This window comes from Moschus berezovskii, chromosome 5 (assembly GCF_049115385.1).
Source record: "Moschus berezovskii isolate FMDL1 chromosome 5, NW_MosBer_1.0, whole genome shotgun sequence".
NCBI classification, from domain to species: Eukaryota; Metazoa; Chordata; class Mammalia; order Artiodactyla; family Moschidae; genus Moschus; species Moschus berezovskii.
The window spans coordinates 51271215-51292563 of NC_142464.1; the positions used below are offsets into that span (position 1 = coordinate 51271215).

The following is a 21349-nucleotide window of genomic DNA, read 5'->3' on the forward strand; positions in this document are numbered from 1 at the left end:
TTGTCATACTCCTTTCCCAACTTTGAACCAGTCTGTTGTTCCATGTCTGGTTCTAACGTTGCTTCTTGACCTGCATATAGGTTTCTCAGGAGGCAGTTAAGGTGGTCTGGTATTCCCATCTCTTTAAGAATTTTCCACAGTTTGTTGTGATACACAGTCAAAGACTTTATGTAGTCAATGAACAGAAGTAAATGTTTTTCTGGAGTTCTCTTGCTTTTTCTGTGATCCAATGGATGCTGGCAATTTGATCTCTGGCCCCTCTGCCTTTTCTAAATCCAGCTTGAACATCTGGAAGTTAGTTTAATTGAAACCCACTGCTATTATACAGAAACCTGATGATGTTATGGTAAAGTGTAGAAAGAACAGAAGCATTCTATAATCCAAAAATTAAATCTCTGTCTTTTCATGACACTATGCCCCTTGATTGTGATTCTCAAAGTGTTTTTTACGTTCTTTTGCCTTTCCATTAGGTGAGACAAGAATGCTAGAGAGAGGTTGGATTTAAGTATTCTACTTTCTAGAGATCAATTAGGTTCTGATGAAATTTAAGTTAAGTAAAGTTATGGTTAAATTGTGTCTTTTGAGGAGTGAGTTAACTCCTTTGTTTAGAATGCTCTAATGCATTTCAGAATGCTTACTTTCTCTTCCACCAGAAGTATGAGGGGTGTCTTCTCCAGGCTTCATCCTGAGGTAAAAGTGGTAGAACTCCAGCAGGTAAAATGCACAAAACTGTGCCCTCCTCCCAAGCCCAGCCCACAGGTGCTTTTAACTCTAAAACTAGTCCATATGTGGGAGAAGGCAATGGCAGCCCATTCCAGTACACTTGCCTGGGAAATCCCATGGACAGAGGAGACTGGTGGGCTGCAGTCCATGGGGTCGCTAAGAATCGGACACGACTGAGTGACTTCACGTTCACTTTTTACTTTCATGCGTTGGAGAAGGAAATGGCAACCCACTCCAGTGTTCTTGCCTGGAGAATCCCAGGGATGGGGGAGCCTGGTGGGCTGCCATCTACGGGGTCGCACAGAGTCAGACACGACTGAAGCAACTTAGCAGCGGCAGCAGCAGTCCATATGTCACCTCTAGCAATCCATCAGTCACATTTTAGGTGCTCTTATGAGTACTGGCTCCAGAATCAGGCTTCTACTTGGGCTTATGCTCTAGGCAAGCAAAAGGTAATATGATTTTTGGTACTTAATTCTCTTTCCAATTTTTAGGACACCAGTTTAACCTATGACATTTGGTGGATCCATGTGTTATCTGATGGATCTAAAGAGAAGTGTTGATTTTCAGTTTGTTCAACTTTTTACTTGTGAGAACAGGAGTTATAATTTCTAAGATATTTGTATGTTTGACCAGAAACCACATGCTTTATTTCTTCATGATTTTCTTTTTTTTTCTTTTTTATATTCCTTTGGAGTTTTACCTAAGAAATTTTATAACATCTGTGCTGAGAATGCATTCCTTGAGAGAGGATTTGCATTTGCTTTTGCTAGACCCTTGAGAGAATACTAGCCCAGGAATATTTTACATAATTTCTTGACTCAGGACTTTTGGATACTGTGGGCCTTAATTCTCAACTTGTGTGAAGGCTAATATGTAGTTAAGAACTTTTAGAGCAAACTTTTAAAATTTTATCTCATCTAAGACTCAAGGCCGGAATTTATAAGGCTCTTTGCTTTTTCCCTTTGTATAGTATATATTTTCCCACTTCCTTTTTTTTCCTGAGGAAGTATCTTGTTAGGAATATCCTTCCTCCTCTCCTCCACAAGATTGTTAAAAGAAAAGTCATAGCTTCTTGGAAATCTACAAATTCTTTTTATGAAATCTTCCATTTTATTTCTTTGTATGTGTTGGCCAAAAGTTCATTATTTATTTATTTATTTTTTGCATAAAATGGTATGGAAAAACCTGAGAAATCTTTTTGGCCAAACTAATATTTCTGTCCACCTATTTTCTGCTTCTGGACAACTTCTATTTTACAGAGTACTCCAAAATCACTATGGATACTGATTGCAGCCATGAAATTAAAAGACGTTTACTCCTTGGAAGGAAAGTTATGACCAACCTAGATAGCATATTAAAAAGCAGAGACATTACTTTGCCAACAAAGGTTCGTCTAGTCAAGGCTATGGTTTTTCCCATGGTCATGTATGAATATGAGAGTTGGACTGTAAAGAAAGTTGATCGCCAAAGAATTGATGCTTTTGAACTGTGGTACTGGAGAAGACTCTTGAGAGTCCCTTGGACTGCAAGGAGATCCAACCAGTCCATTCTAAAGGAGATCGATCCTGGGTGTTCATTGGAAGGACTGATGCTAAAGCTGAAACTCTAATACTTTGGCCACCTCATGCGAAGAGTTGACTCACTGGAAAAGACTCTGATGCTGGGAGGGATTGGGGGTGGGAGGAGAAGGGGATGACAGAGAATAAGATGGCTGGATGGCATCACCGACTCGATGGACATGAGTTTGAGTGAACTCTGGGAGTTGGTGATGGACAGGGAGGCCTGGCGTGCTGTGATTCATGGGGTTGCAAAGAATCAGACACGACTGAGTGACTGAACTGAACTGAACTGAGATATAAATATTAATATATATGATATATCTTTCCACAACTACAAAAATGTTAAAAAACATTAAATTAGAAAATCTCCATGAGTGTTCGGTTCAGTACAGTTCAATCGCTCAGTCGTGTCCAATTCTTTGCAACCCCATGAATCACAGCACGCCAGGCCTCCCTGTCCATCACCAACTCCCGGAGTTCACTCAAACTCATGTCCATCGAGTCGGTGATGCCATCCAGCTATCTCATTCTCCGTCGTCCCTGTCTCCTCCTGCCCCAAATCCCTCCCAGCATCAGAGTCTTTTCCAGTGAGTCAACTCTTCACATGAGGCGGCCAAAGTATTGGAGTTTCAGCTTAAGCATCAGTCCTTCCAATGAACACCCAGGACTGATCTCCTTTAGAATGGACTCTTTAGACCTCCTTGCAGTCCAAGGGACTCTCAAGAGTCTTCTCCAACACCACAGTTCAAAAGCATCAATTCTTTGGCGATAAGCTTTCTTCACAGTCCAACTCTCACATCCATACATGACCACAGGAAAAACCATAGCCTTGACTAGACAGACCTTGGTTGGCAAAGTAATGTCTCTGCTTTTTAATATGCTATCTAGGTTGGTCATAACTTTCCTTCCAAGGAGTAAGCATCTTTTAATTTCAAGGCTGCAATCAGCATCTGCAGTGATTTTGGAGCCCAAAAAAATAAAGTCTAACACTGTTTCCACTGTTTCCCCATCTATTTCCCATGAAGTGATGGGACTAGACGCCATGATCTTAGTTTTCTGAATGTTGAGCTTCAAGCCAACTTTTTCACTCTCCTCTTTCAATTTCATCAAGAGGCTTTTTAGTTTCTCTTCACTTTCTGCCATAAGGGTGGTGTCATCTGTGTATCTGGGGTTATTGATATTTCTCCCAACAATCATGATTCCAGCTTGTGCTTCTTCCAGCCCAGCGTTGCTCATGATGTACTCTGCATATAAGTTAAATAAGCAAGGTGACAATATACAACCTTGACGTACTCCTTTTCCTATTTGGAACCAGTCTGTTGCTCCATGTCCAGTTCTAACTGTTGCTTCCTGACCTGCATACAGGTTTCTCCTCTTCTATATTCAGCATTGTGGTTAAAAATATGAGCTTTGGTGCCAGTATTACTGAGATTGATTTCTACTTCTGCTAATAATTAGTGACCTTAGGCTAGTTACTGAAGCCATCTGTGTTTTATTTTCTTCATATTTAAAATGAATGTAATATCACCTTCCTCATAGGGTCAAATAGGAGGTTTAATGAGCCAATATATGTAAAAACACCTGAAATTGTGACTATCACATAGCAAGCATTCAGTAAACCTCTACTACACTACACTAATACCATTATGTATTTTTATTGTCTTTATTATTGCTGTTGCCTTGTGATCATTCATGGTTAGTTGTATGGACTGAAAGTTTGTGTTCCCCTAAAATTCATGTGCTGAAGCAGTAATCCCCAATGTGATGATATTTGCATATGGGAGGTAATTAAGTTTAGATAAAGTCATGAGGGTAGTGCCCTCATGATGCAATTTGTACCCTTATAAGAAAAGGAAGACACATAAGAGCATACTCTCTCTCCCCGTCTCACCAGAGCATACACTCAGAGAGGACAGCTATCTATGTCAAATAAGCAGGCCTGCACCAGATACTGAATCTGCAGACACCTTGAACTTGGATTTTTCAGCAGTGAACCACAAGAAGTAAATTTCCATTGATCAAGCTATCCAGTCTAAGGCATTTTGTTACAGAAAGTTGAGCGGATTAAGATATTGGCTGCTGCTGCTCCTAAGTCACTTCAATCGTGTCCGACTCCTAGTGACCCCATGGACTGCAGGCTACCAGGCTCCTCCATCCATGGGATTTTCCAGGCAAAAGTGCTGGAGTGGGTTGCCATTACCTTTTCTGAAGATATTGGCTAATTCAATATAATTAATAAATCTCTGTTCTTACACTAACATGCAAGAAGAATTACTTATCTCTTTGGAATATACTGCTTGACTGAATTCCTTATGTCTAGATGAACATAAGCTGGCCATACACAGGGCACCAGGAAGTAGGTACTTTTGCCAAAATAAAGAAAAAGTGAACACTTTTCTTCGGGCGCAGCTGTTTGTACTGTCCTACAAACCTACTTTGTTCAGAGCTGGTGTTTTTCCTTCATCCAAGAACAGAATTGCATATCCTTTAGAAAGTTGAGAGTTTCTGCTGTCTAGAGACTGAATACCTATACTGGACTCTCCTGGTTTAATTTCTTTATACCTCTAGGCAATAAAAAGACAGATTGTCAGGTATAATCAGTGACATGTTCCAGGGAGGCCACGTACACATCTACCTAGACTTGCACTTCCATCTTTTTTCTTAACATCACATCACAAGACAAAAGCCATCCTCGCCACTCACATTCATTTATTCACTTTGTTATTTATCAGTTTTACAATAGGTGTTGTGTTAGGCACTTGTGATAGTATGTGGGTTAACAGGAAATCCCTTCTCTCAAGAAAGTCACAGTCTAGTGACAAAACTCATCCACACAAAAAATTTACACACAGTGCCTGAGGGAGTGGAATAAGGCATCACTGAATAGAAGTGATATTTTATCTAGGTCTTGAAAGTCGAAAAGGAATCTACCTTTTGGAGAGAAAAGAATGTGCATTCCAGGCAAAGTGAACATTATATGCTAAAGTATAAAAGTCAGTCATTTGAAATAGTTTGGCTTCAGTTAACCAACCCGTATGGCTGGAGTGTAAGATGTATTGGGGAAGGAAGAAAACATAAGAGTCTAAAAGTTCAACAGAGAGCAGAGGCCTCATATGCTAAGAGGTTTAGGATGCTGTCTCCAGGTAGTAAGTCCACACATACCAGAGAGCTAAGCATCGAAGGACATAATCAAGCTTGCATTTAAGAAAAAAGAGTGGGAAATAGGATGAAGGATTATCATGTTGAGACCAGTTGGGGGCAGTTATGTGATTCAGGTCTGAGCACCGGCAAGGCAGTGAAGATGGAAATGAGAGGGAGTGATCTGAAAGACTTGAACAGGCAAAAATGACAGGATTAGGTGAGGGATTATAAATGAAGGATGAAAAAAGCAGGTCAGGGCTTCAGAAAGATTTCTAGTGTGACATATTTAACTGACAGAAAATACTAAATTGAAAGCAAAGTGCTAGAAGAGCACTCATTTGTTTTTAATTCTATACCAGGAAACACTGCACAAAGCTTGGTCAAATAACCACAACAGCCTTTGCACACTTGAATTTCTGGACGCTCTGTAGCCCAGGCTTGCTGCCATTCTGTCTCTCCTTGGAGCGGGCCTCGGGGACTCCACCTACTCTCAAGTCTCTGAAGCTGTGAACACCAACTTTATCCCTCGAGGATTCTCTCCCCTCGAGCTTCCTTGCAGAGAGTAACAGTCTCCCCAGCTTCCTCCTTCCTTCCACTCCCCAAAGACCGGCACACATGACATTTGAAAAAATGACTATTAATCACCACAGAGAAATAGAGAAAAGCAAGAATAACAAACACAAGGGAATTGCAAAGTTTAAGAAATTGTACAGATTTCTTTACCTTTCTCTTACTGAAAAAATAACAGAGAACCAGTTCCTCTGCTCCTCCCCTGCATTTTCTTAAACCTTTATTTGTAAGGATGGGGTACAGCCATCTCCTCGAGCTAGTCTAGTGTCAGTCCTTTAAGAAGAGGACATGCTCACTCCTTTATCATGAGAGCCCTGTCTTTTAAGGGACTGGCATGAATTCCTTCACATCTACACAAATATAGTTCAACAAGTTGAAACTTGCTCTCCTCCAGGCACTGTGGTGGGCCCTGGGACTACAGTAGTGAAAGTGACATAGCTCCTGCACTGGAAGCTCACCCAGTAGGGTAGAAGAAATCGACATGTATTCCTTTACCAGGCAGTGTCCTTTCTCAAACAAATAAAGTATTCAGGTAACCTCCATGGTGGCAGGAATTTTTTTAAAATAAGTTTTGTTTCCTGCTGTCTATCCCATCACTCATCCATTACCAAGAATAGAGCTCAGTGTATACCTGGTGCCTAATCAATGCACCTTGAATCATGACATAACCTCTGTCTAAAACAGAAAGCTCTTTGTACACTTCCTCAAAAAAGAACTGATTCCTCTTATGACTAAGATATTTAAAAGTAGTCCTATAAGAATAATATTCTTCATATTCAGAAAACTATCATTTAAAAAGTGATTCATTCACTGGCATTGATTTTACTTCATTCCTAACTTTTCTCTTGTTCTGTGAAGTGTATGAAGAGTATTACTGAGTTGTGCTGGGATTTATTATGTTTAGAAAACATGGGGGATAGAGAAGCAGGGCAGAAGGCAATCAATATGAGTACTTCAAGACACCACCAGGCTCCTTATACTGAGATTAGTATGTTTAGGGTCTATACTTGTGGCAGGTTGTATTTCTCAGAGGTGGCATGTTTTATTTTTCAAAACATCTTCCAATATACATGATTTTCTTTCACTGCATTTTAATTTTCCTTTTATTAAGAGGTAGGATCTCAGTTCTCTCTCTTTGAATGAGTCCGTGCTCTGTGCTTAGTAGCTCTGGCCCCATGGGCTGTAGCCCACCAGACTCCTCTGTCCATGGAATTCTCCGGGCAAGAATACTGGAGTGGATTGCCATTTCCTCCTCCAAGAGATCTCCCTGACCCAAGGATTGAACCTGCATCTCCTGCATTGGCAAGCAGATTCTTTATCCACATGAGAGGGCTGGTAGAAAAAATGATGCTACATGACTTCTGAAAGTGAAAGTTGCTCAGTCATGTCCAGCTCTTTGCCACCCTTGGACTATACAGTTCATGGAATTCTCCAGGCCAGAATACTGGAGTGGGTAGCCTTTCCCTTCTCCAGGGGTTTCTCAACCCAGGGATTGAACCCAGGTCTCCCACATTACAGGTGGATTTTTTACCAGCTGAGTCATAAGGCTAGCCCATAAAAGCACCAAAGTTCAGTGTGTTTCTCTTGAGACACTCACCAGAGTTCTGAGAAATACTGTTAGTAGTTTGGCTGCTTTCAAGTCACCATGTTGTGAAGAAGCACAATCTGGCCTTCATGAAGAGACCAAGGAGAGAATGGATGTGAAACTATTTAAAACAAAATTAAACGTTGATTCATATTGAGTCATTTTTACTCAAAACTGACCTGTACTATTGTTCAGTGTCTTAATCTTAATTTCTTGTTGTTGCTGTTCATTCATCCAGTTGTGTCCAACTCTTTGCGACCCCAAGGACTGAAGCATGCCAGGTCTCCCTGTCCCTCACCATCTCCCTGAGTTTTCCCAAGCGCTTGTTCATTGCATCATTGATTCTGTTCATTCTGTATTGAGTTCTTAATAGCACTCAAATACATTTTTCTTCTTTCTTTCCTCTTTTATCTTTCTTTCTGAAATACCTCTCCATCATCACTGTGCTTGGTCTTGGAGGAAGTGTAGGTAAACCAAAATACTGGGGTGAGCAAGGGATTCAAGTTCCTCTCAGGACATTAAATCTTGGGCAGAGTAAAATAATTACCAAGAAATAGAGCTGATTCATCCCATCCATCATGATGAGGTTATTAGTCAATGTTCTTCAGATCCCTGAAGTAGTTTTGGCTCTCATCCTATTCTAAAGACACTTTTGTGAACTTTCCTACAATCCTATAAAAATTCCTTTTCTGAAAAATCTGGCATACAATTTTTATAGATTCATAGATAATCCAAGATGAATTTTGAGTCTTTATATCCAGGAATTGACCAATCTATACAAATATTGACAAAAAACTTATGCTTAATCTCCAGCAGAGCAGCAGATCTGGTCCAGCAGACCAGAAGATCATTTTGGTCTCTGAAACATTTATTACATTTGATATTCCCTAACCAAATTGATGTTTAAAACTTCCTGGGGTCACAATCTCCTTTTGCTCTATTTTTATTGTATCATAAATTTTGTAGTATTCTGTTTGCAAATGCATGAATATTCCTTAGAAAACTTAGAAACTAATGATAAACCAAATGAAGCTTAAAAAAAGAAGAAACTTAATTTCTCCCTATTACTAAAGAAAATTACAAATTAGAAGATGCCCAATTTGAACTAATTTAGCTAAGAGAGAAATTTATTTGCAAATAAGCATATCAGTTCAGTTCAGCTCAGTTCAATTGCTCAGTCGTGTCTGACTCTTTGCGACCCAATGAATCACAGCACGCCAGGCCTCCCTGTCCAACACCAACTCACAGAGTTCACTCAGACTCATGTCCATAGAGTTGGTGATGCCATCTCATTCTCTGTCGTCCCCGTCTCCTCCTGCCCCCAATCGCTCCCAGCATCAGAGTCTTTTCCAGTGAGTCAACTCGTCGCATGAGGTGGCCAAAGTATTGCAGTTTCAGCTTCAGCATCAGTCCTTCCAATGAACACCCAGGACTGATCTCCTTTAGAATGGACTGGTTGAATCTCCTTGAAGTCCAAGGGACTCTCAAGAGTCTTCTCCAACACCACAGTTCAAAAGCATCAATTTTTCGGCAATCAGCTTTCTTCACAGTCCAACTCTCACATCAATACATGACCACAGGAAAAACCATAACCTTGACTAGAAGGACATTTGTTGGCAAAGTAATGTCTCTGTTTTTTAATATGCTATCTGAGTTGGTCATAATTTCCTTCCAAGGAGTAAGCGCCTTTTAATTTCATGGCTGCAATCAGCATCTGCAGTGATTTTAGAGCCCCCCAAAATGAAGTCTGACATTGTTTCCACTGTTTCCCCATCTATTTCCCATGAAGTGCTGGGACTAGATGCCATGATCTTTGTTTTCTGAATGTTGAGCTTCAAGCCAACCTTTTCACTCTCCTCTTTCACTTTCATCAAGAGGCCTTTGAGTTCCTCTTCACTTTCTGCCATAAGGGTGGTGTCATCTGCATATCTGAGGTTATTGAGATTTCTCCCAGCAATCTTGATTCCAGCTTGTGCTTCTTCCAGCCCAGCGTTCCTCATGATGTACTCTGCATATAAGTTAAATAAGCGGGGTGACAATATACAACCTTGACGTACTCCTTTTCCTATTTGGAACCAGTCTGTTGTTCCATGTCCAGTTCTAACTATTGATTCCTGACCTGCATACAGGTTTCTCAAGAGGCAGGTCAGGTGGGCTGGTATTCCCATGTCTTTCAGAATGTTCCACAGTTTATTGTGATCCACACAGTCAAAGGCTTTGGCATAGTCAATGAAGCAGAAATAGATGTTTTTCTGGAACTCTCTTGCTTTCTCCATGATCCAGCGGATGTTGGCAATTTGATCTCTGGCTCCTCTGCCTTTTCTAAAACCTGCTTGAACATTTGGAAGTTCACAGTTCACATATTGCTGAAGCCTGACTTGTAGAATGTTGAGCATGACTTTACTAGTGTGTGAGATGAGTGCAATTGTGTGGTAGTTTGAGCATTCTGTGGCATTCCCTTTCTTTGGGATTGGAATGAAGACTGACCTTTTCCAGTCCTGTGGCCACTGCTGAGTTTTCCAAATTTGCTGGCATATTGAGTGCAGCACTTTCAAAGCATCATCTTTCAGGATTTGAAATAGCTCAACTGGAATTCCATCACCTCCACTAGCTCTGTTCGTAGTGATGCTCTCCAAGGTCCACTTGACTTCACATTCCAAGATATGTGGCTCCAGGTGAGTGATCACACCATCGTGACTATCTTGCTCGTGAAGATCTTTTCTGTACAGTTCTTCTGTGTATTCTTGCCACCTCTTCTTAATATCTTCTGCTTCTGTTAGGTCCATACCATTTCTGTTCTTTATCGAGCCCATCTTTGCATGAAATGTTCCCTTGATATCTCTAATTTTCTTGAAGAGGTCTCTTGTTTTTCCTATTCTGTTGTTTTCCTCTATTTCTTTGCATTGATTGCTGAGGAAGGCTTTCTTATCTCTCCTTGCTATTCTTTGGAACTCTGCATTCAGATGCTTATATCTTTCCTTTTCTCCTTTTCTTTTTTGCTTCTCTTCTTTTCACAGCTATTTGTAAGGCCTCCTCAGACAGCCATTTTGCTTTTTTGCATTTCTTTTCCGTGGGGATGGTCTTGGTCCCTATCTCCTATACAATGTCACGAACTTCCGTCCATAGTTCATCAAGCATTCTGTGTATCAGATCTAGTTCCTTATACCTATTTCTTACTTCCACTGTATAATCATAAGTGATTTGATTTAGCTCATACCTGAATGGTCTAGTGGTTTTCCCTACTTTCTTCAATTTAAGTCTGAATTTGGCAATAAGAAGTTCATGATCTGAGCCACAGTCAGCTCCTGGTCTTGTTTTTCCTCACTGTATAGAGCTTCTCCATCTTTGGCTGCAAAGAATATAATCAATTTTATTTCACTGTTGACCATCTGGTGATATCCATGTGTAGAGTCTTATCTTGTGTTGGAAGAGGGTGTTTGCTATGACCAGTGCGTTCTCTTGCCAAAACTCTGTTAGCCTTTGCCCTGCTTCATTCCGTGCTCCAATGCCAAATTTGCCTGTTACTCCAGGTGCTTCTTGACTTCCTAGTTTTGCATTCCAGTACCCTATAATGAAAAGGACATCTTTTTTGGGTATTAGTTCTAAAAGGTCTTGTAGGTCTTCATGCTGCTGCTGCTAAGTCACTTCAGTAGTATCCGACTCTGTGCGACCCCATAGACAGAAGCACACCAGGCTCCCCCGTCCCTGGGATTCTCCAGGCAAGAACACTGGAGTGGGTTGCCATTTCCTTCTCCATTGTATGAAAGTGAAAAGTGAAAGTGAAGTCGTTCAGTTGTATCCGACTCTTAGCAACCCCATGGACTGCAGCCTACCAGGCTCCTCCATCCATGGGATTTTCTAGGCAAGAGTACTGGAGTGGGGTGCCATTGCCTTCTCCAGTAGGTCTTCATAGAACCGTTCAAATTCAGCTTCTTCAGCGTTACTGGTTGGGGCACAGACTTGGATTACTGTAACGTTGAATGATTTGCCTTGGAAACGAACAGAAATCATTCTGTCATTTTTAAGATTGCATCCCAGTACTACATTTTGGACTCTTTTGTTGACCATGATGGCTACTCCATTTCTTCTAAGGGATTCCTGCCCACAGTAGTAGATATAATGGTCATCTGAGTTAAATTCACCCCTTCCAGTCCATTTTAGTTCACTAATTCCTAGAATGTCTATGTTCACTCTTGTCATCTCCTGTTTGACCACTTCCAATTTGCCTTGATTCATGGACCTAACATTCCAAATTCCTGTGCAATATTGCTCTTTACAGTATCGGACCTTGCTTCTATCACCAGTCACATCCACAGCTGGGTATTTGTTTTGCTTTGGCTTCATCCCTTCACCAAATATAAAACCAGATATATAACCAATTTGATTTTATACATAGCCAAATTGCAGCAGGGCAGGGATGGTGTTGTTCTCAGGGATGACTGAGTCCAGTCATTCCATTTTCACCTGTACTTATCTAAGGAGTTGTTATACTACCTCATACATCACAACTTAGGGGTAGAAAGACTTAATTACAGGCAATTTCAGGCTGAGTCCAGTACCAAAGCATGTAGGTGACCTCCAGGCAAGAAATATGTTATCTAGCTGATTCTTAGCTTTTATCTGTAAGCTGTAATTTTCAAAATATTCTACAAATTTCTTTCTGAGTGTGAGGCAACCTGACCAACCCATATAAACTAGTTAGCATAAGGCAATTAGTTCTGTCCCCCTCAGTCACTTCCTGTGTACTCTTCAGTATTGACATGTGGACTCCAACCCCAATTCTGCTGCCATGAAAGATGACTCCATGATCATCCTCATTGTCTCGCTGGAATTAACAATTCTACCTACATTTGGTTGCTAAATTCACATGATAATTCAGAAGAAGTCTTTAGCATTCATAGTACCTAGGATCCTCAGCTACAGAAAAGTTACCACCTACAATCAATCCAAAGACTTCTCATTTCATAAGGAGGGAGAAAATGCTTATATATTAACTACCTACTGTTTGTCTTGTACTTGCTTATTTTCTGAATACATTTCTCAGTCCTTTCCCTCAGCAGTATGAATGCTCCTGATCAGGTTCAGAGACTGCCCCAAGGTATATATTAGAAGTGATAACAACACCTCCATTCTTGGGCAAGGGCCAAGTCTTCTATTATAGCTGTTGGGGTTTTAGAGGATCAAAACATAACAAATCTATTTCTCATCGAGATTTGGAACAAATTAATAGATAGACAAAAGAAGTTGGGGATCAAATTGTTAGCTTCATTGATTGGAAGACTTGGCTGAGATTTGCAAACAAATAGAATTCTGTGGCTCTCTTTCCCACGCTCATCCTTTCATAGTCTTTGCTTGGTTTAAATGCTGAGTCAGCCTAGCTGAGGAACAGTGCCCACAAAGTACTGATACATATACATGCCTAAGACAGTTGCTTCAAAACGTCTTGGGGCAACAAAAAAGAAAGCAGAACAACTCCCCAGTATTTAAATTAATAACTGTCTGTGTGTGTGTGTGTATTTTCTTTTGTCATTCTCTCTCTCTACAACCAATACCTATTTCCCTTTTCATTAATTTTCTCTTCAACTTTCACTCCAGTGATTATTCAGTATCAGTGAGCTTTCTAATCCACTGACTAAGAGATTTATCTTGTCCATTACCCACCTTCCATTCTTACATCCTAATTTACCCTCATTTCCATAGGTTGGAATAATAATTATTTGCAAAAAATACTCTTAACCTGCCTGTTCATAGGGAACTCTATATTTTGTAACAACCTATATGGGAAAGGAAGCTGAAATAGAGTGACTATATTTATATATAAATATGTATAATACATGTGTACATATAAAACTTAATCTCTATGCTGTATACCTGACACTAATGCAACATTGTATATCAACTATACTCCAATAAAATGTTAAAAAGACAACATAAAATCCATAAAAATTATGAAATTTTGCCATTTACAATAGCATGGATAAACTTGGAGGGCATTATGCTAAGTGAGATAGGTCAGACAAAGACAAATACTGTATGACATCTGTAATATGTGAAATATAAAAATTTACCAAACTGGTGGATATACCAACAGAAACATACTCACAGATTATGAGAAAAAACTACTGGTTCTCTTGTGGCTCAGATGGTAAAGAGTCTGCCTGCAATGCAAGAGACCCACGTTCTATCCCTGGGTCAGGAAGATCCCCTGGAGAAGGGAACAGCTACCCACGCCAGTATTCTTGCCTGGAGAATTCCATGGATAGAGGAGCCTGGTGGGCCACAGTCCATGAGGTCACAAAGAGTCAGACACAACTGAGTGACTAATAATTCCAATTCCAATTACTACTGGTAAGAAGAAATGAAGTTACACAGATATATTGTACTGTACAGGACAAGGAATATAGTCAATATTTTATAACTATAAATGGGGCTTCCCTGGTAGCTCAGTTGGTAAAGAATCTGCCTGCAGTGCAGGAAACCTGGGTTCAATCCCTGGGTCAGGAAGATCCCCTGGAGAAGGAAATGGAACCTACTCCAGTATTCTTGCCTGGAAAATCCCACAGACAGAGGAGCCTGGCTGGCTACAGTCCATGAGGTCACAAGAGTCAGACATGATTTAGTGAGAAAATCACCACCATAAATGGAGTATAACCTGTAAAATTGTGAATCAGTGTTGCACCCATGAAACTTATATGATGTACATTAATTATATTCAATAATAAATATATAAATAAATTAAAAGAAAAGACTGGGCATTGGCTGAATTCAATGCTCACAGTATCCTTATGCCAAAATCAAGTTGTCATCTGGACTGTGTTCTTCTCTGGAGGCTTAACTGTGGAAGGACCCACTTTCAGGCTCCTTCAGGTTTCTGGCAGAATTTCTTTTTATCATGGCTATAGACTTATGGAACTTCATTCTTCAAAGTCAACAGAAGAGAGTTTCTGCTGTCTGAAGTTTCTATCTTCAGGGAAGGCTTGGCTACTCTTTTAAAGGACTTACTTGACTAGGTGAGGCCTGTCTAGGATAATCTCTCTTTGATTAACTCAAATACACATGGTTAGGGATCTTAATTAAACATCCACAAAATCCCTTCACCATTTCTATGTTTTACTGGTTAGAAGTCAAAAGAAATGTATTATATATGAGACTTCAAGAGATCAGTTTGTGTGTCTACACAGGCCTCTCAAAGCCTCAGTCCTTATTTATATTGGCTCAACTAACCCTCTACTAACACTGTTCCTGAACTCGAACATACAAATGCTATCATTTAAAAAAAAAAAATCACTTATTTGGCTGTTTGGTCAGTCTTCAAACATATGAAAATAAGTCTTAAGTGGCTTTTTAACACTGGATGCACTTCACTAGAAAACTCTCTCTCATTTCTAGGAAGCTATTTTCACATCTTTGACTCCACCATTGGCCAATGACAGAGCCTTATACTCCAAAGAGAAGTACCTTATTCTTCTACTATCAAGTCTACCAACTCCCCATTTTATGTACCCACTCTGCCCTTTATTCTGTCTCTGCTTCTATTTAAGACCAACACTTTCCCTTGATCTTTTCCTCATGGATTGCTATCTCAAGGAATTCATTCTGTCATGATTCTTTTGTTGGTTTTTTCTTCCCCTGTTGTGTCACTTCATCTCCTTCCTTTAAAAAAAAAAAAACATATCTTAAAACACATTCTCTTAGTTGTGGCTTACAGGTTCTTAGTTGCAACACTGAAAGATCCTACATACTGCAACTAAGATTTATTGCATCCAAACTAAAAAAAAAACAAACTCCAAGAACAATCTCTGCAATTTTTCAATAAAACAATGATTCTAGAAATTTAAAAAATTATTAAAATGAAATCAAATAAATATTAATTATTAATAATTAAAAAATTATCAAAATGGAAGCAAAATTCTTTTGTTTTCTTTGTCTCCAGATCTTCTGGCTGCCTTTCAATTCTATGCTTCCTTTCACCCCAGAGCTCCTTAAGAGTTGTTTCTGTTAACTCTCTGGACATTGTAAACACCCATTTTTTTCCCTCGGTTCATCTTAATCTGTTGCCATTTTATCAGGGACATCATTGACTTTTCTTCTTACTGTAAGCAATACTTGGTTCCTCATGCTGTTGTTAAATCGTGTCCAAATCTCTGCGACCCCATGGAGTGTAGCCCGCTAGATACCTCTGTCAGTGGGATTTCCCAGGCAAGAATCTTGAAGTGGGTTGCCATTTCTTTCTCCTGGGGATTTTCCGAGCCCTTGGATAGAACCCATGTCTCCTGTACATATCTTGTAAATTTCAGGTAGATTCTTTACCACTGAGCCACCAGGGAAGTCCCAGGTCCTTCATCATTTAGAGGAGCCAGCAAAGACTAAAAAAGAAAGAGCTATAAATTGTGAGAGGAAAAAATACAATCACTAGAGTGGCTATGGTGCCATTGAATCCCAGAGGAGAAGGGTATACAAGAAGAAGGGAGTGGTTAATTGGAGATAATTACGAGGACTCCACCTTTTCTATGCAGAGGACATGCATTCAATCCAGCGTATCAACCAGGGATTTTAAAAGAGATTTGCCAGTTTTATTACATAGTGCAGATACATATAGTCTATACTTTTACTCTGCCTCTGCAGAGTTCCTTTGGTTGTCCCCTTCTATGAAGCACCCAAATTCCTTGGGTCCCCTTACTACCTTTGAATCCCACCCTTCCCATGACTCCTCACATTATTAGAGCATTTGCACTCATCCTGTATGATTTCTCCAAATTTGCTTAATTACACCCATTCCAGTGTTCAACAAAGGTCAATCCAATTGCTATGTGAAAGGGATTCTCCCTCCTCAGAAGGCACTGGTGAAGGGGTTAGTTTTTTTAATTTACTTTTTATTGAAGGATAATTGCTTTACAGACTTTTGTTGTTTTCTGTCAAACCTCAACATGAATCAGCCATAGGTATACATATATCCCCTCCCTTTTGAACCTCCCTCCCATCTCCCTCCCCATCCCACCCCTCTAAATGGATACAGAACCCCTGTTTGAGTTTCCTGAGCCATACAGCAAATTCCCATTGGCTATCTATTTTACATATGGTAATGTAAGTTTCCATGTTACTCCTTCCATACATCTCACCCTCTCCTCCCCTCTCCCCATGTCCATAAGTCTATTCTCTATGTTTGCTTCTCCATTGCTGCCCTGTACACAAATTCTTCAGTACCATTTTTCTATGTTCCATACATGTGCATTAAATACAGTATTTATCTTTCTTTCTGACTCACTTCACTCTATATAATAGGTTCTAGGTTCATCCACCTCATCAGAACTGACTCAAATGCATTCTTTTTTATGACTGAGTAATAATATTCCATTGCATATATGTACCACAACTTCTTTATCCAATCATCTGTTGATAGGCATCTAGATTTCTTCCATGTTCTAACTATTGTAAATAGCACTGCAATGAACAATGGGATACATGTGTCTTTTTCAATTTTGGTTTCCTCTGGGTATGTGCCTAGGAGTGGGATTGCTGAGTGATATGGTGGCTCTATTCCTAGTGTTTTAAGGAATCTCCATACCTTCTTCCATAGTGGCTGCATCAATTTACATTCCTTCCAACAGTGCAAGAGTGTTCCCTTTGCTCCACACACTCTCCTGCATTTATTGTTTGCAGGCTTTTTGATGATGGTCACTCTAACCAGTTTGAAGTGATATCTCATTGTAGTTTTGATTTGCATTCCCTAATAATGGGAGTTGGTGATGGACAGTGAGACCTGGCGTGCTGTGATTAATGGGGTCACAAAGAGTCGGACACGACTGAGCGACTGAACTGAACTGAACTGAATAATGAGTGGTGTTGAGCATCTTTTCATGTGTTTGTTAGCCATCTGTATGTCTTCTTTGGAGAAATGTCTATTTAGGTCTTTAACCTACTTATTGATTTGGTTGTTAGTTTTTCTGGCATTGAGTTGTACGTGTTCCTTATATATTTTGGAAATTAATTTTTTGTCAGTAGTTTCATTTGCTATTATTTTCTTCCATTCTGAGGGTTGTCTTTTCACCTTGCTTGTAGTTTCCTTTGCTGTGCAAAAGCTTTTAAGTTTAACCAATTCCCACTTGTTTACTTTTGTTTTTGTTCTGTTACTCTAGGAGGTGGGTCACTGAGCATCTTGCTTTGATTTACGTCATCAAGTGTTCTGCCTATGTTTTCCTCTAAGAGTTTTATATTTTCTGGTCTTGCATTTAGGTCTTTAATCCATTTTGAGTTTATTTTTGTGTATGGTGTTAGGAAGTGTTTTAATTTCATTCTTTTACATGCAGCTGTCCAGTTTTCCCAGCACCATTTATTGAAGAGGCTGTCTTTGCCCAACTGTATATTCTTGCCTCCTTTGTCAAAAATAAGGTACCCATACGTGCATGGGTTTATTTCTGGGCTTTCTGTCTTGTTCCATTGGTCTATATTTGTTTTTGTGCCAGTACCATACTGTCTTGATGACTGTAGCTTTATAGTATAATCTGAAGTCAGGAAGATTGATTCCTCCAGCTCCATTCTTCTTTCTCAAGACTGCTTTGGCTATTTGGGTTCTTTTGTGTTCCCATATGAATTGTGAAATTTTTTGTTCTAGTTCTGTGAAAAATGCCATTGGTAATTTGATAGGGATCACATTGAATCTGTTGATTGCATTTGATAGTATAGTCATTTTCACAATATTGATTCTTCCTACCTATCCAGGAACATGGAGTACCTCTCCATCTGTTTATGTCATCTTTGATTTCTTTCATCAGTGTCTTATAATTTTCTGTGTACAGTTCTTTTGTCTCCTTAGGAAAGTTTATTCCTAGATATTTAATTCTTTTTGTTGTAAAGGTGAATGGGATTCTTTAATTTCTTTTTCTGATTTTTCATTGTTAGTATATAGAAATGCAAATGATTTTTGTGTATTGATTTTGTATCCTGCAAATTTGCTAAATTCACTGATTAGCTCTAGTAATTTTCTGATACTATCCTTAGGCATTTCTATGTATAGTATCATGTTTCTGCAAACAGTGAAAGATTTACTTCTCCTTTTCTAATCTGGGTTCTTTTTATGTCTTTTTCTTCTCTGATTGCTGTAGCTAGGACTTCCAGAACTATATTGAATAATAGTGGTGAAAGTGAACACCCTTGTCTTGTTTCTTATCTTAGGGGGAATACTTTCAATTTTTCACCATTGAGAATAATGTTTTCCATAGGCTTATCATATATGGCCTTTACTATGTTGAGGTAGTTTCCCTCTATGCCCATTTTTTTAAAAGTTTTAATCATAAATGGGTACTGAAGTTTGTCAAAGGCTTTTTCTGCATTTATTGAAATTATCATATGGCTTTAATCTTGCAATTTGTTAATATGGTGTATCACATTGACTGATTTGTGTACATTGAAGAATCCTTGCATCCCCAGAATAAAGCCAACTTGATTATAGTGTATGAACTTTTTGATGTGTTGCTGAATTCTGTTCGCTAAAATTTTGGTGAGGATTTTTGCATCTGTGTTCATCAGTGATATTGGCTTGCAGTTATCTTTTTTTGTGGTTTCTTTGTCTGATTTTGGTATCAGGGTGATGGTGGCTTTGTAGAATGACTTTGGAAGTGTTCCTTCCCCTGAACTTTTTTGAAAGAGTTTCAGAAGGATAGGCATTAGCTTTTCTCTAAATATTTGATAGAATTCCCCTGTGAAGCCATCTGGCACTAGGCTTTTGTTTTTTGTGAGATTTTTTTTAACACAGCTTCAATTTCAGTGCTTGTGATTGGGTTGTTTGTAATTTCTCTTTCTTCTTGGTTCAGTCTTGGGAGATTGAACTTTTCTAAGAATCTGTCCATTTCTTCCAGGTTATCCATTTTATTGCTAAAAAGTTTTTCATAATAATCTCATAATCCTTTGTATTTCTGCATTGTCTGTTGTAACCTCTCCTTTTTCATTTATAATGCTTTCAATTTGATTCTTCTCTCTTTTACTTGATGAGTCTGGCTAATGGACTGTTAATTTTATCTTCTCAAAGAACAAGTTTTTAGTTTATTAATCTTTACTATTGCTTCTTTCATTTCTTTTTCATTTCTTTTTTCTTTCAACTTATGATTTCTTTCCTTCTATGAATTTTGGGGTTTTTTTGGGGGGTTTCTTTTTCCAGTTGTTTCAGGTGTAATGATAGGCTCTCTATTTGGTGGTTTTCTTATTTCTTGAGGTAGGATTGTATTACTATAAACTTCCTTCTTAGAACTGTTTTTGCTGCATCCCATAGGTTTTTGAGTTGTTGCGCTTGCATTGTCATTTGTTTCTAGAAATTTATTATTTCCCTTTTGATTTCTTCAGTAACCTGTTGGTTATTTAGAAACGTGTTGTTTAATCTCCACGTGTTTGTGTTCCTTACAGTTTTTTTTTCTTGTAATTGGTATCTAGTCTCAAAACATTGTGGTCATAGAAGATGCTTGATATGATTTCAGCTTTCATAAATTTACTGAGGTTTGATTTGTGACCCTAGATTTATTTGGTCTATCATGGAGAAGGTTCCATGTGCATTTGAAAAGAAGGTGTTTTCTTCTTCATTTGGGTGGAATGTTCTGAAGATATCAATGAGATCCATGTCATCTAATGTATAATTTAAGACTTGTGTTTCCTTATTAATTTTCTGTTTTGATGATCAGTCCATTGGTGAAAGTGGGGTGTTGAAGTCTCCTAAGATTATTGTATTACTGTCAATTTCTTCTTTTATGTCTGTCAGTGTTTGTCTTATGTATTGAGGTCTCCTATGTTGGGTACATAGATATTTACATTGTTATGTCTTCCTCTTGGATTGATCCCTTGATCCTTATGTAGTGTCCTTCCTTATTTCTTATAATCTAGTTTATTTTAATGTCTATTCTGTCTGATACAAGGATTGCTACTCCAGCTTTCTTTTGGTTCCCATTTGCATGGAATATATTTTTCCATCCTCTCACTTTCAGTCTCTATGTGTCTTTAGGTCTGAAGTGGGTTTCTTGTAGACAACATATATATGGGTCTTGTTTTTGTATCTATTCAGCCAGTCTGTGCCTTTTGGTTGGAACATTTAATCCATTTACATTTAAAGTCGTTGTTGATATATATGTTCCTATTGCATTTTCTGTTTGGGATTGATTTTGTAGATCCTTTTTCTTCTCTTCTATTTTTTGACTAGATAAGTTCCTTTAACATTTGTTGTAAAGCTGATTTTTGGTGGTACTGAATTCTTAACTTTTGCTTGTCTGAAAAGCTTTTTATTTCCCATTAATTTTGAATGAGATCCTTGCTGGGTACAAAAATCTTATCCTTGCTGGGTACAAAATCTTATCATTGCTGGGTACAAAAATCTTGGTTGTGGATTTTTCCCTTTCAGTACGTTAAATATATCCTGCCATTCCCTTCTGGCCTGCAGAGTTTCTGCTGAAAGATCAGCTGTTAAGTGTATGGGGTTTCCCTTGTATGTTACTTGTTGCTTCTCCCTTGCTGCTTTTAATATTGTTGCTTTGTGTTTAGTCTTTGTTAGTTTGATTCATATGTGTCTTGGCATGTTTCTCCTTGGGTTTATCCTGTGTGGGATTCTTTGTGCCTCTTGGACTTGATTGACTATTTCCTTTTCCATGTTGGGGAAATTTCCAACTATAATCTCTTCAAAAATTTTCTCATATCCTTTCTTTTTCTTTTCTTCTTCTGGGACCCCTTAATTCAAATGTTGGTGCATTTGATATCGTTCCAGACGTCTCTGAGACTATCATCAGTTGTGTTC

At 38.9% G+C, this 21349-nt stretch overlaps 1 long non-coding RNA gene across 1 annotated transcript in view; it reads left to right on the plus strand.

Moving 5' to 3' along the window:
- LOC148777828 (uncharacterized) overlaps positions 1 to 21349 on the plus strand; it is a 99823-nt gene that overhangs the window by 22832 nt on the left and 55642 nt on the right. The gene's annotated exons all lie outside the window — the stretch shown is intronic.